Source organism: Propithecus coquereli, unplaced genomic scaffold (genome assembly GCF_000956105.1).
Source record: "Propithecus coquereli isolate 6110/MARCELLA unplaced genomic scaffold, Pcoq_1.0 Scaffold4, whole genome shotgun sequence".
Lineage (NCBI taxonomy): Eukaryota > Metazoa > Chordata > Mammalia > Primates > Indriidae > Propithecus > Propithecus coquereli.
This window is the reverse complement of record NW_012149729.1, coordinates 7,760,218-7,776,842: the sequence shown is the minus strand read 5'-3', so window position 1 is coordinate 7,776,842 and position 16,625 is coordinate 7,760,218. Positions and strand designations below refer to the sequence as shown.

Below are 16,625 nucleotides of genomic sequence, written 5' to 3'. Positions count from 1 at the left end.
ATATATATACACAGACACATATATTAACATATATGGAGAGAGAAAGAGATGGAGATGCAAGGAGTTGGCTTATGTGATTGTGGGGGCTGGCTAGACAAGTCTGAAATGGGTATGGCAGGCCATCAGGAAGGACAGGCTGGGACTCTTGGTCATAAGCTGAAGCTGCTGTCCACAGGTAGAATTTCTTCTGTATCAGAGAAGCTTCAGCTCTGCTGTTAAGGCCGTTCAACTGATTGAATCAGGCCTGCCCAGATTATCTGGGATAATCTTTTTTACTTAAAGTCAACAGATTGTATACTTTAATCACATCTACAAAATACCTTCACAGCAATACTTAGTATTTGATTAAATAACTGGGGGATGTAGCCTAGCCAAGTTGACATGCAAAACTCACCATCACACTTAATATCTGAACCAGTCCACAAGTCATATAAAAATGCCAGCTTCATTAATATAAAATCATCATTTATCCATGGTAAAACCCAGAAATATCCATTTGGACTACTTAATGCTGATACTAGTTTGGGCCATACAAGTTTTGTATGTTACCAAAAAATAAAATCTACCCTTGAAGTAGTAATATTTACCAGAGTTGAGAATATTGAAAAGAGAGTACATTAGGCTACAATTATAATTTTTTAAAAGTTTGGAGGAATGGCAGCATCATTGGAATACTGATGACTTCTCAACAGGATGTAAAAGGGCAAACAGTTATTTAAATCTATGCTTCCCAAACAAGGGCTCATGACTCCTCTGAAGTACATTCTTATTTTCTTCTGTCATTGGATACTTCAGTAGAAAATATCAGAAAAGCACTGCTTTTATTTAATGTAAACCAGGAATTAGCACACTGTTTGTGCAAAGGGCCAGATAGTAAACATTTTCTGTTTTGCAGGCCATACAGTTTCTGTTGCAACTATTAACTATTAAAGCAGCCATAGACAGTATGTAAACTAATGAGCATGGCTGCATTTATAAAATTTATTTATGATTAATAACACAGGCAGTGGGCTGGATTTTGCCTGCAGGCTGCATTTGCTTGTCCCTAATGTAGAAGAGCCTGGTGTGTTGGTTAAAATAGTCACTTATCTTCTTGTAATATTGTACATATCTAGTGACAGGATGTATTTCAGCACAATTTAGAATGTTAGGAATTGATCAACTAATTTATTGAACACCTTCTTTTTTTTTTTTTTTTGCTATTTTAGTAAGAACCACAGAGGAATCAGAATAGTATAGGAATGGGGCAGTGCCCAATCTTGTTAGGGAATTAAGACTATTATATATAAACTTACTAGCAAATGATATAGTTATATGATATATATTTTATATATTATGTGATTGTATAACATTATATATTGACTTCTTTATTATATATATGTAATGAGGTCTAGTCCCTCAACTCTCAAGAAAGGAAAAAAATTAAACACTTGTGTCTGTTTTGTGTCTCAGCACGGAAGCGAGGCCAGGTGCGGAGAGTTCCTTGTGAGCATATATGGAGGCAGCACTGTAAGCTTTCTGGCTTTGGTTTCTCCTCTCATCTTCTCTTTATTAACTAATAATAATAATGATAAGGGAAGAAAGGAAGCCGAAGAATTATTTGAACATATATGTAGAGGACATAGGCATTTGGTAAAGTATCACAGACATCCAAATACTTGAATTTGAGAGTCTAAAGTCAGTAGCAGAAATGCCACTTTTTGCTCTAACACAATGTAATAAATTATAGTTCAGGCACAGGCTAAGAAGTCAGGAGATTTTGCTAGTCCCTAGAAAAATGGCCTAGAGAATGACACTTACCATCTTCGGGTATTAGTTTCTTCATCTGTTATAGTCATGCCTTGTGTTGATGATCTTTAAGTGAGAACGGATCAGTTCCATGTGTTAGAAAGATGACTCCAGTAGCATTTGGGTGGAGGATATGATTGTCTAGGTGAGAGAGCGGATTGGACTGCTGAGGGCAGCACAGATGTAAAGACATGATCCTACTGGAGACATCTGTGAATACATGCTTCTGTACAGGCTTTTATGTGAACCAGGGTGGGTGCTCCTGTGGGATCCTTCCAGTGGAAGAGAACAGTGTTAGGAACTCAGGCTTCAGAGCCAGTTGTGCCTGAATTTTTATCTTGGGTCTGCCACTTTATAGCTGGGTGACTTTGGATAAGTGACTTAAGTGATTTAATCTTCCCTTTCCTTATGTGCAAAAATGGGCAGGATAATAACACATACAAAGTTGTGAAAATTTATAAGACAATGAATGCAAAGCATTTAACCCATTGCTGGTTGTTTTATGAATATGAAGGGCCTGTGAATGTTTGCTACCATTATTATTAGGAGGAAATCAAGTTTTAGTGCCAATGAAAATTTTCTGCTATCTTTACAAATTGTGATTGTGTAAGTTTTTATGATTTTCAAGAAACAGAGAATGCTCTATTTTTTTCTCTAATTTTGTGGAAATAAAGTTATATTTTATGTTTTTACCGTGATCAAAAGTGATAGGAGCAAATCAGTTCTAGGTTGTCATTTTTTTCTGTTTCCTTTTTTAGAACAGTAGGTACCTGTACTCTATAATTTGGTATGTCCATCTGTGTAATGCTTAAGTCAGTCCTGGTGGTTGTTTTTCAGAAAGTCAGAGGAAATAAGAGACAAATTTGTATCAATTCTGTACAAGAAAAGGAAGAAAGGAAGGGAGGAAAACACCAAAAGTCTCTAGTGCTCTGTGACAGAAGACAAAGAGGTTGTGTTTCATACTAAACTGAAGTAGACTTTATGTTAAAAGTATATTCTCCTCAATATTCTGCAAGTGGGATTTAAAAAAAATATATTTCTTTTCAGTAGTTAGGTTCCTGTCTTATTTTCTTTGCAGCTGTTGGTCTGTCTCATGTTACAATTTCATCATTTCTATATCAGGTTTTGCCTGTGATGAAGCCTGAGAAATATCTCATTTTAATGGTTTCTGTGGTTTGTGTCTGTTTGTATTTCATTCTTCAGGAAGCATTTAAAGCAATAGTCATGCCTTCTCATGATGACATGTCTCTCTGCTTATTCTCCCTTCTGTCAGCGAACAATATTTATGGTTTGTGTCTGTGTGTGGACTATTTGCTATGCAGTTGCTTAGAGCACTGTGAAACTCAGCGTATTCAACGTAGTGGTTTCTTTTTGTTTTGTTTTTCTGCATGCGATCAAATTCCCAGAGTGTCCCTTCCACTTTCTGCACCAAAGACAGCTAGAAGATAGAGAGGGATGTTGCAGTGAATTTTACTTTCTAGCAAATTATATATAGTATTTTTTCTTCCAGTAATGTTTCCTTGCAATTTTTATATAGAAAATGTTTTGATTAAATTTTGGAAATAAAATAAAACTCAGAAAGGAAATTAAAAGATAACCTAGGGAAAAATTGCACCAAATATGACAGATACGAAGTTAACATATTTACTAAATAAAGAGCTTTTATAAATCAGTGATATTCCAATAGAAAAAGATAGACAAGCATGAACCAATAGCTCCCAAAAGAGTAAAAAACAGAGAAAATAGACATAAAAATTTAATTCAATCTGAGAAAGCTGATAAAATAAAAATGAAAAAAAATGTATAAGTCTAGCTAGTAATCAAAGAAATGACGTCCCTCCCTTTTTGCTTCCTTCTTTTCTTCCCTCTCCCTCCACCCCATTTTTTCTTTCTTTTTCCTATTAATAATTTAGTGAAAGAATTTCTCAATTTGATGAAGCAGATACATTTAAACACTACTGGAGTAGAAAGTGGCACAAGCATTCTGGAAAGTCATTTGCCAATATGAATTGAGATTTTAAAATGCTTGTAAACTTTGACCCATTAATATCATTTCTAAGAATCCATTCTAAGGAAATAGAGATATCATCAAAGCATTATTTACAAGGATAGTCACTGTCATTGATAATACCACTGAAAACATCAAAAATTGAATTTCCAGTGACAGTGTGGTTACATAAATCGTACGAAATCTTTAAGAGTTATTATGCAACCACTAAAATCATGTTTTCAAAGAGCATTTGATGGCATTAGAAAATGTTCACACTTTAATTTTAAATAAAGAAGAGTGAATGGTGCCTAAGAAAGAATCCCAGAAAGGAGCCAGATTTTTCAATGTCCGTGCTTATGTCCTGATCATTAGACAGTGCTGCCTCTTTCTATGTGAAATATTTGGCACTGGATTTTATGTCAACACATAGCAAGATAACAAGAGATAGAGTAAAGCAAACATCAGAATATGCAGACATCATCCTTCATTCCTACTAATAGCCTTGAGGGAGAGTAAACAGCCATTTAACTTGAGATTTGTGTGGTAATAAAATGGTTCGGTAATCAGCTACCCTCCCTACCCCGCCCCCAACTCAGGAGGAAGTCATCACAGAGCCTGTGTGCCCTAGACTGAGGCTGTGGTTTGGGGCAGCCCCTTGCTTGCAGATTCCCAGAGGGCTCGCTGAGCCCAGCTATAGAGTGAGCCTGGTCTTGGAGCAAGCACCAAATTGCCATTTCAGAAGAGGCAGTGAACAGTGGAAACCTCAAACAGCAAATCCCAAACTTGGGCATTTGTCTTTGTTTTGTCCCTTGAAATGTACTGACAGTTACCCAAAAGAAAGGTATGTCCAGGGGAAAGAGTACAGGCTTTGGGGTCAGATAGAGCTATATTCAAAGCAAGGTTCAACCACGTTACTACAAGTCCTGGTTTCATCCTTGTAAAATGGGAGTAATGATAACTTTGCAGGGGTGTGGTGGGGATCAAATGATTTAAAATATACCCCAAACACCTAAAACAGTACCCAACACATAATAGCACTCATGGTCAGTAAATATTAGTCAAGTGTTCGAACCTCCACGGTGTGTTTGTTGATTTGAAATAAGTATTTAAAAGAATGGCCTGATACGAGATTTTTTTGTCCCCATAACGTTTTGTAGATAATGATCTGAATTATATTGACGATGGCATCTTTGCAAATCACTTACTGTATTTACTTACAGAATAGTCATGTTAAATATTTCTTTGTGCTTTAGTCTCTACATTTGTTAGTTTGCATGATTTTATCTTAGCAATATTCCTAAAAAAAAACTTAGCCTGTGCAGGTCATCAGTAGCAGTGCTGTGTGTGCTGCTTTTTCTTTTTTCTTTCTTTCTTTTTTTTTTTTTGTGGGAATCAGGACAGAGAGGGATGATTTTTTTAAAAATTCTTCTGTATTTTAAAAAAGATTTTGGGAAAACAACTTCAAAAACAATCTCCTTTCTTTTTGGAAGGGATAGGTTTGTTTTTATAGTAATATGATGGCTGGCCTTCCAGTGATAACACCAGTTTGTAATACAACTGGTTAGAGGCACCTTCTGAGTTTGTGGCACAGGATTTCCTGGTGTGAGGTTAACTTACTCATTCACACCAAGGACTGTGGCTTCATTAACTTTTGGTTTGTTAAAACCTATCCCTGTTAGGTGTCTGCAAACTATTTGAGATAGTAAGAATAGAGGTAATATAAAATAAGAGGTAAAAATGCCATTTGTAGGGACTGGATGCATTTGTATCAGGGATGACAGAGCGTCTGGAATTTACATGCACCTTTTAATAGATTTTGGCTTACCAATATTTGAAAATATCAGCAATCCAGTTTGCATTGACTGTCACCTTGTAGACATTATGAAAAGCCAGGTGCATTTGTGATTTACCACCTGTAGTTCACTGCTAGCCCTGGACCTGGAGAGATAATTTTAGGCGCCCTCTGGAATAACAACTGGTCATTTGTTGCCAACACAAAGCCAAGTGTAGTTACTGGAATTGAAAATAGTAAAACCAATTTTATATTCATAAAAAAGACAAGCAATAACGAATGCTGGCGAGGATGTGGAGAAAGGGGAACCCTTGTATACTGTTAGTAGGAATGTAAATTTCTGCAACCACTATGGGGAACAGTGTGGAGGTTCCTCAAAAAACTAAAAATAGAACTATCTTATGACTTAGCAATCCCACTGCTGGGTATATATCCAAACGAGGGGAATTCAGTATATTCAAAAGGTATCTACACTCCTATTTTTATTGCAACACTATCCACAATAGCCAAGATTTGGAATCAACCTAAGTGTCCATCAACAGATGAATGGATAAAGAATTGTGGTACATATACACAGTGGAATATTACATAGCCACAAAAAGAACGAAATCCTGCCATTTGCAATAACATGGATGGAACTGGAGAACATTATGTGAAATGAAATAAGCCAAGCACAGAAAGATAAATCTTGTATGTTCTCACCCGTATATAGGAGCTAATTATTAAAAAAAAATTGATCTCATGGAGACAGAGAGTAGAATGATGGTTACCAGAGGCTGGGATGGGTAGCAGGGAGCGGGGAGAGAAAGTGATAATAGTTAATGTGTGCAAAAATGTAGTTAGAGCAAATGAACAATATTTGATAGCACAACAAAAACTGACTATAATCAACAATAAGTTAGGATATACTTTAAAATAACTAAAAGTGGAAGTGAAATGTTCCTAATACAAAGAAATGACAAACGTCTGAGGTGATGGATACCCCAATTACCCTGATTTGATCAATTCACATTGTATGCCAGTATCAAAACATTGTATGTACCCTATGAAGATATGCAACTATTATGTACCTATAATAATTAAAAACTTTAAAAAGAGGGGGAAAAAAAGAAAACAACAAAGCTAAGGACTTACTTTGGACAACTAGGCAGTTGAATACTGGCTGAATACCAAAATACTAGCCTGTCTGGTAGTTTCTCCTGTGGCCTCTTCTCTGTGGGTTGTGCATCCTCACCTAGAGGGAGACGGCCTCCTTAAGGCAGCTTCCAGGCCTTCTGTGGGGCTGCTTTCTTCTCAAAAGAGAAATAAATTAGTCATTGAACTTTTAGAGAATGTAATGGAAAGAAAAACCTAACTTAGAATCAAATTTGTGGTTTTCTACTCCATGGCCTACAGCTACTTCTCTGGCCCAAAATATCTTCCTTTGAGGCAAACTCTTCAGTTGTAAGTTAATAGAGGGTTTTAAAACAAAGCAAATAAATTAACAGAAAGTGCAAAAATCAGAATCAATAGAATATAAAACCAATTTATTTTTGTTTTGTCATGTAATCCCAGATGACAAAACAGGAATAGACATATGTGTAATTGTCAGGTTCAAAATCATGTCAATTAAAGTGCTTCACTATGCTTTAATTTTTCTTAAAGGCCTACATAAAAAGAAGAATCTCAGAGAAAGTAGACACATTTCTAATGATTAACCATATATCTTTAAAAGTTTGGTATAAGAATGAACCAGTATTGTACTTCTTAGAAGGGCTGATTATTCTTGTTGCAGTGGAATAAAGGTTTGGGTTTTATTCATAATTCACTTACTAACTCATTAAATGCTATTTATATTTTTGTTTAACTTGAGGCACACTTAATGATAAACTCTTTTCACTGTATTGCTAGACTTTCTGTAGAAGTGGCTTGAGCTTGCTTCCTTACTTTCTTTACTCATTATCTTTAATCACTTACAATTTGACTTTGACTCCACTTTACCAACAATCCCCAGACTCTCGCCCTTTATGTCACGTTGCAAAAGCCACATCCTATCGAATTTACTTCTGTAACATCTAATATTCCCAATTCCCCACTCTAGTGGTATTATAGGAGTTCCCCTCTGAAATAATTCCCAAAGCTGCACATTTTACCCACTACTCTATTACTACCACATGCTTCTGCGTTAGTCACAGCTCTGGTCACGAATGATATTTTCTCATTGCCTGCCGTGTAAAGTCCATTTTTCTGGGCCTGGCATTTGTGCCAGCATTCTTTCCCACTGCTTCTCCTCATGTGGCCTGTTTTCCAACCCAATTCCTTTATGTACGCCATCATATCTACCCAGAGTCCATACCCTCTCTTTCTTCCACTCCAGTATCTGGTTTGAAGCTTATTCTTCTTTCCAAGCCCAGGGGAAGGACATTCCAGTCAGTAACCTTATCTGATCTTCCAAGCTGGAAGTAATGTTTACTTCTTCTAGATTTTGCCTCCACCTCTCTGCTGATGTGTTTCATATTCTTTCCTGTGTTATTTGTGTGGGCATCTTATTTTCCCTTCTCAAGGGATGGGTCAATCTGATTATCATCTTATTTCGTGCCCCCAGTGTCTATTTCAGTGTCTTATACTTTTTATAAGCTAAGTACATTTTGGATAATTGAATGAACTAGCCAATATTAATAGTAGAGCATATATGGAAGGATGTTTTAGAATATAGATGGTTATTACACTTGTCAATATTCTCCTTACCTTTCTTAGTTATTTCCATGCATTTTAGATTTAACAATTATCTGTTCAAACAGCTGATTGCTAAGAGTATATTGAACCTTCTATTATGTTCTGTAAGTATTATGTAGTAATTATACTAAGTAATTAATTGCTGCATTCAATTTTGTAGTATGTAATCTAAAAATCTAACTATTAATGTTTCTGTAATATTTTTTCTGTATAACTTCCAATAAAGGAAGAGTAAATGAGAAGTTACTGACCAAATTCCCCTCAAGATGTTGGAAAACTCCTAGCACATTTAGAGCCTTTTGGAGCACTCCAGTGTGAACATAGGAACCACCAACAGTGTTATTTTACACCACTTACTACAGCCACCCTATAAGAGCATGTATTATAGCTCACTCAGTGACACCTCACCTTGCAAGAACTCAGCAATCCAGTCCTTCAACTCCGCAGACCACTAAGTGCTAAGAAAAAAATGCCAATTTGTATAGTACGTACAGTGACTATCACAGAATTACCAAGGGGAGACCTTAATGTTGGCTCTCAACCACAGCTCTCCTTTTACATAGTTCAGTGCACAGCCTTTAGGGCTCCACTTAGCAGCCTTCTCAAAGGAACATTCCCTGATGCACGTTCTGTCACCCACACCAGCCCAAGGCTGAGTTAGGAGTATGGCCTCTATATTTCCAGAGCAACACTCAGAATTATAATTGCCGGCTAATTCAGCTCCATATCTGTATATATATAAATTACCAATAAAAGATTGAAATATGTTCAGGACGTTCTGTTTAAGGGTGCAGTCAAGTATGTAATGCATTTTGGGAAGATTTCCTTATAAAATTGCATTAAAAAGAAAAATGTCTTTGGTGTTCAATAGGATACATCCTTAACTATCCCAAATGACTAATTTCTAAGGGTTCTACATAGCCGAGGTCTTGCCATATATCTGGGGCCTTCTTGATTTATCAATGCATAGTAGTCATTGAGTCTACCTAATATGCACCTCACTCCATACACTAGTCTGGGGATACAAACACGCATACCCACATACACAGAAGACAAGGTCTCAGCCATCAAAGACTTTCAGTTTTGCCACATTTGTATTTTCTTATGAAGTTTATTATAATAAATCCTGGGGAATGTTGTGTTATAAATCTAGGCAAGAAACCTAGACCTCTGTCCCTATGGAGTCACTCAGCATTTATCAAACACTGAGTGCCTCTGTGGACGAGGCTAAGTGCTGGGTGCTGGAGGATTAAGACATATTAAAACATATTTTAAATGGCTAGAAATATAAGTAGACTTGTACAGGCCTTTCTCCTGTTCTTGACCAGGGTGGAGTTCCTCATTATCAGCATACTTGTAAATAAAAGGGAACAGATAATCTGAGATCTTGCTTCAGTCGTCCTTGGGAGTTAATTAAGGATTGTGTGTGACTGGACTTTGGATGGTCCTTCATAATGACAGGGAAGGTTGACAGATAACCTCCCTCTGGCAAGGGAGAATGAGCCACAAAGACTGAATGCTATTTTTCCCACCAATATAGTTTGCTCCAATATAGTTTCCCAGATCATAACCAAGAAAAGAAAGAATGTGCTGGGCTTCACTCCTCAGTAGACCCAGGTGCCCAGGAGAGCAGAAACGGTGTACCTGTGAAGTTGCCAAGGCAACATCAAGGGTAATGATTTATGAGGGTTTCTTGCCATAGGAATGGGTCTAAAAATATACTTCCATGTCTTTTCCTCAGAAGGATAAATGCTACAGGAATTATCCAGGGAATTGTGCTGCATAAAAGCTCGAGACACTATCAGAGCCCAAGGAGACCAAGGCAGAGGGCAAGGAGAGGGGAGGCAGAAGCAACAGATGAGAATGAGCAGTGTGCATGGTGTGCTTTTAATCCCTTAGTGAACTGATGTCGTGCCTGGATATAAAATTGATTTTTCAAAACGTGCAAATGTTGTATATTTAAAATATACTTAGGAAAAAGAGACCATTTACTGGGGTGAAACGAAGGTATTTTATTTCCATATTTTTAAGAAGTTCCTTCTCAGCTTCTACTTTAATACTAGCAGATTTGCAAAGACAATTACATGTTAGCATGCGGAATAGCATGTCATGGTAGCACAGGTAGAAGTTGTATTTTATTTAGGAATAATTGAGAAAGAAGCTCTTAAGGTACATAGAGTTGATGCATCTTAGCCCCCTTTCTTAACATAAGTAGATAATGTTATCAGATGTCCACACTGATTTTTACTTTCATGAATCATTATGTTAGTGACACTGTATCAGTTTTATATTTCTGCATAACAAATTACCACCAATACAGCAGCTTAAGACAGCATGTATTTATTATCTCACAGTTTCTGTGGTCAGGAGTCCAAGCATAGCTCAGCTGGGTCTTTTGCTCTGGATCTCACAAGGCTATGATCAAAGTGTTGACCAGGCTGCTATCTCAATCTGTAGGTTCAATCTGTTTCCAAGCTCACTCAGGCTGTTGGCAGAAATCGCTGCTGTAGAACTGAGGGTTTGAATTTCTTACTTGCTGTTGTAGACGCTGCCTGCAGCCCATTACCACATGGGCTTCTAAACATGGCCTCTTACTTCATTAAGCTAGTGAGGAGAAACTCTACTGTGTCTGCTACCAAGATGGAATCTCACATAGCTGTTTGTTAGAAGCAAGTTGTGTATCCCACCCACACTCAAGGGGAGGGGTTCCATAAAGGTATGAATAGCGGAAGGGTGGGGATCACTGGGGTCACCTGAGGCTTTGTCCTTCACGGGGGCATTCTGAGGAAAAGTATAAATTCTATAATTTGAAAAGGTGTGCTATCTGGAAATCTGTTCAAAATTAGCATGTATGCAAGCTAAATTATTAGAGCTTCCATTTTTCATTCTCTTGCCCTTTGGTAAATGAGGAAGGACGGAAGTGAAGTTACAACCTGACTTAATGGCAGCTGACAGGAAGGAACAGAGAAGTTAGTAAGGTTGAAAGATGAATGAAGTGAAGGAAGAGAATGTGCCCTATTCTCACGTGGAAAAATACCAGTGACGAATGAAACTTTCCTGTGTGTTCCTTAACTTACTCTGGAGGTCTGAGAAAACAGTTGAGGCTAGGTTCCTGCTAGAGAGCTAGACTAACATGAGCCTTAATGTGCTTTCTATGGAAAAGCACACTTTCTGTAACTAAATCAGTTATATCAGAATATGCCTTCTAAAATGTTGCTTTGCATGAAATGGACAATTTCCTAGTCCTTCTCCTGATGTTCTAGTCTTAGGATCTTTAAAATAATGTGGACTCGAATATTTGTTCCTTGCAATTAAAACATTTACAAACAAGCATGCTTGGGTTGTGATTTGTACTTTAATCTGGCTTATGTTATAAGCCATAAGAGGACTTGAAAACAAAAGAACAGGATCACAGGTGGCTCCAACTGTGGCTGAATAACTGGCCTATGGCTCAGTTGATTATTCCCACAGTATCTAGTAAGGTGGGGATCATTGATTTAGAATCACATAGTAGACAGTAGGGACTCAATCATTTCTTTGACTTCTAAAATGGCTGCCTTCAAATTTACCCTCAAGTTTAGTACTACCTTAAGCAACTAGACACTAATTAATAGGCCCCTTCTATTAACTGACTCTTCGTTAGTTTTGTAGGACATCCAAGTTAAGCATAAGGACAAATCACAGTGCAGGTGATTTACTCCTTGGCTATAGTCTGTAGCACAGTGCTTGGCACATAGAAGATGCTCAATAAATGCTAGTATGACAGCTACAGCTACTACTATTGATATTATTATTTACACTTTCAGGTCAGTCTCCTCTGCCTTTTACAACTGTAGTAATATAACAAATCACAAGAGAAGAATAGCATAAACACAAACAACAATTATAATACATATTATTTGATGAGGTCTGCCATGTTAGGTACTTTATCTATGCTATCACACTTAGTCCTCCTGACAACCATGCAAGATAGGTATTATTTTTCTCATTTTATAGACAATGAAACAGCCTCAAATATACACACTTTCTATAAAGATTTTCACCTTCATTGATTTACTAAAAAAGTAAGTATACCAGAGTCCCCTATTCTTTAAGTATCTTTTTAGTTGGGCTGCATTGTCCATCTAGTCATTGCACGAACTTGTTAGAAAGAAGTCTTTCATAAATAATTTTGGAGAAGACCAAATAGCTGCCCTAATTTTTAGAAATACAATTTTGACTGTGCTAATTTTTCTCATCTCAATGGAAACTGAGAATAGCAATTTGTTACTAGTCAATCAATGCTCCATGTATTCATATGCCAGGCATGTTGGGTAGGAATTTCACGTCTAATAGTAATTCCCCACCAGCGCTTCAATGTACCTGTACAACCTGCTGCACCTGACTGCCCTTCTTTTCCTTCCATGGGCATGCGCCCTCAGTGCCTGGGCTGGAGTACTCCACATAGAGTGCTCTACAGCTCTACTCCTCACTGTCCCTTGCTCCTGTAGCTGTAGGTAACTTCACCTTCCTATTCATCCTACAAGTTTTAGATGAGATGCCTTTTCTTGACAGAATTTTTTCTTGATCTCCCAATCCTTTTGGTGCCCTGTCCCACTTAACTCCCTCATCCTTTCCTACTTCTTTATCCATAATGCCTCTCTTTATCCATAATGCCACATAGGATAGTGAGCACCTTGTGGGCAGGAGCAGTGCTCTGTTGGCTGCTGCATCCCCAGCATCTGGCCCAGGGCAGGCACTCAGCGAGTATAGACTGGAGTTATGAGAGAATGCACATTTCATCTCAGCCTCAGAGCAGCTCTGGGCAACAGATAGGAAACCAAAGCTCTGCAGGAATGTGGGACTCTCTGAGGGCACCTGTGCCACAGTTGATCTCACATTTAGAGACCAAGTCTAACCCTGATCTCTTTCCTATGCATAGTGCTTTTACATAAAATCCCTTCAGTATTTTTTTTTCCATCAGCCTAAATAACTTAGTTTCCTAACGTCTCCTCCCAAGGACTTTTTTCTAACCCTTTCAATGATCTCTGATAAATTGTATTTTTTCCATTTTGCATGTTGTCTTTTAGCAAAGCATTAAAAGGAACACAGGACAAATCGGACGCTTATTCTTGGGTGTTGTAGACTTCATCACACTGTTTATTCAGTCCTATCTAGTCAGTTCCTCCAAGCCACTGGTGCTGCCTTAACTTCTTCACTCGAAGGCTTCTCTGTGCGAGGTAGAATATATCTAAAAAGACAAACGCACAGGATTATGTGTTTGCTCTGCTACAGAGACCTTTTCCAGGAGTGTAATTTGGGAATTGCTCATACTCTGTCATAAGGACGAGAAACGTGGCTGGTTCCTCACAGACCCAGCCTCACAGGGCCATGCCACGTGATTCTTGAGTGAGCCTTCTGGTATTCCAGTTTCCTGCTCACTGGAGTGGTTCTTCACTTTCCACAGTTGAACTTGTTGTGCTGTCTTCTTACCTACTCTCTTCTGTGATTCATAGAGGTAATTTAATTTTCAGTCCATCTACCTACCCTGCCTACCTAGTTTCTTCTCAGTGCCATGCTTAATTCCTACACGTGTACTTGTTAATTAAATGAGAAGCCTGTGCCAAGTTCAGCATCTTCAGAACTCTCTACATGATGCAGTCCTTGAGGCTACCCTTGAATAACTGATGCAGTATTCTTTGAGCAGTGACCTATTAGAAATGCCCGGTTGGCTCACATGAAGAGCCCTCTGATTTATTGATTTTTGTTTCTGGGATGAAATAGTGCATTAGTAATGTTTTATGAGTTCATTCTCACAAAGCTACATTAGTCTTTACTTATTTGTTTTCTTAATTTATTTTTCCAAGCCCCAGCAAGTATGGAGGTAACACTGATGTGTCTACAGACATCAGGAATATCAATTTTATATCTCAAAGCACATATCCCACAGTTTTCTGGTCCAATTTTAAGTACTTTATCAGGCCCTCTTATGTTTTCACAAATAATTGCTAGTGACCCTGATGAAAATAGGCGAGATATTTCTTGGTTTTGGGACAGTTCAGCCTGCAGTTTGCAGCCCTCCTAACTTCATGGAGGAATCTTTAACTAGATACTCCTCCTTTTCAGCATGGCTTCCTGCCTTTCCACTCTAGTGCCTTGCACACAAATGACAAGATCATAGGGGACTTATCATTAAAGGTCCGGTGTAAAACTAAATGCAGTACTAAAAACATGTGTCTTACAGTATTATTTAGTTAGAGCTTCCTCTCCTTTCCTAATAAAAGGCTACTGTTTGCCTTTTGTTCTTTTGTTGCTTAATGCTTTTCGGTAGTAACCCATGTGTCCCCTGTGACGTCGTGAGCATGAGCTTGGGGGCAGGCCGGCCCCCCCTCTGGGTCTTTGCCAAGCCTCCAGTGCAAGATAAAATGAATAATAATATGGACCTCATGGAGTTGAAGTGAGAGTTAAATTATCCAGTATGTAGAAGTGCTTTTTTATAATCTTTAAGTATACACAGATACAAAGATAGGTTGAAATGGCAGGTACTAAGTGTTGATATTTGTGTCCAGAATCGTCAAATGCCTTGTTTTAATGTTTTTAGCCAGAATATCCAATAAGACTCTAAGATTAATAGGTTATTAAATGAGCACCTCCCACTCTACATATATTTCTATTTCTGCTTCTCTTGTTCTCTTTTTTTAATTTTTATTTTCTTTTTTTATTCAGTCATCAAAAAAGGAATGAAGCCTGTATTTCTTTTAATGTCGACCATTATCTCTCTCAACTCTAGCCAGCTTCCTATAAGTGGAGAGAACAGAGAAGTAAATTTTAATTAGTAATTACTATTGCTGTGTAATCTTAATTAAATAAAAACAAGAGTAGAATATTTATTTGTATCTCTCTAAAAAACTCTCATAATTTTTTTTTCACTTATCAATTAGTTCTTGAGTCTTTTGCCTCCAGTGGATCAGTGATTTTCAGTAGAAAATCTTTCATCTCCATTGCTTTATGCTTTTGTTGCTGGAAAGTTAATAGCAGGGCTACTAAAGCACTTACAATTCAGGAAAATCTTTTCCTCTTTTAGAAATGAATTTCAGTGGTGCTCGGTTTGTTCCCAGAAACCTACTGAAAAGTGTATAGTACAGATATGAATGTTTATAATTGTAGAATAACTAAGTAAATACTCTGTTTGGGTGACTTTTTTTTAAATAATAGGGATGTGGGGTTATTCATAGTATGAAGAGGGGAATTTTGAGAATTTTAGGCACCTCTGAATCAGACTGGCAGTTACAAGCTCCAAGGATGTTTCTGTTTGTTTGATATATATTTTTTTCTTTTTAAAAATCTTCTTCCTTTCCCTAACTAACTGTTGCGTGGGAAATGACAAATCACTAGGTCTCTGGCTTTTTTTAATGGTCAAGCAAAGCCTCTCTAACTCAACTGTATATCTTCTTCCTCTTGCCTTACACCTCTAGGCTAATCACTGCTTCCATGACTTTTTCTACCTCCCCCGAAGAGTCCACTTAATTCAAGTTGTGAATATTGACTGAGCACATTGTGTGAGTCCAGTCTCTGTGATTGCACATGACGTACTCCAAGTCAAACTATTTCCTTTGAGAGTGGGTGCAGTGGGAGGCAGTCCTATTGCTCAGGTAGCAAGTAAGAATGGGATCAGCTCCCCCTCCTGCAAAGGGGCTATTGCTCAGTCTCCTTCCCTCTTCAACCCTTGCATCTGCTTGGAAAGGCTATTTTCTTTCCTTAGCACCTTCAGGTGTGTCCTTTCCTCTGCTCAAATTGCCCTCCCATCCTTTCTTCTGCCCGCTTTTGTCTGGTTAACTCCTGCTTATTCTTCAGGACTCAGTTTAGATGTGCCCTTCTCCTGGACATCTTCCCTGCCACCCAGCCTGGGGTGCATCCCTCTTATGTGTTTTCATAACATCTTATGCATAGGACATGTCTATGCACTTATCAAGCTATGTAATAGTTGCTTGTTTGCTTGTGTGTTTCTCAGCTGCATTGTGGCCTTCTTTCATTCTTTCTTTCATTCTTTACCCATGGTCTCATTCATAAATAGAGGAAAATGTTTGCTGAATGAGTGAATGTGGGATCTCCATTCATCTTGGTATATTACTTTGCTTTCTACAGACCTTCTAAAATAAGATTGGATGTGATTCCCTTCCACAAACAAACTCTGTAAAGAAATGTGAATATCCTTGCAAAAAGCCCATTAAGTTTGTTGTTTTGGGCCGGGCGCGGTGGCTCCCGCCTGTAATCCCAGCTCTCTGGGAGGCCGAGGCGGGTGGATCGCTCAAGGTCAGGAGTTCGAGACCAGCCTGAGCAAGAGCGAGACCCCGTCTCTAC

The 16,625-nt window shown here is 38.0% G+C and overlaps 1 protein-coding gene across 1 annotated transcript in view; it reads left to right on the top strand.

The window, feature by feature from the left end:
* ST7 (suppression of tumorigenicity 7) overlaps positions 1–16,625 on the top strand; it is a 272,179-nt gene that overhangs the window by 135,105 nt on the left and 120,449 nt on the right. The gene's annotated exons all lie outside the window — the stretch shown is intronic.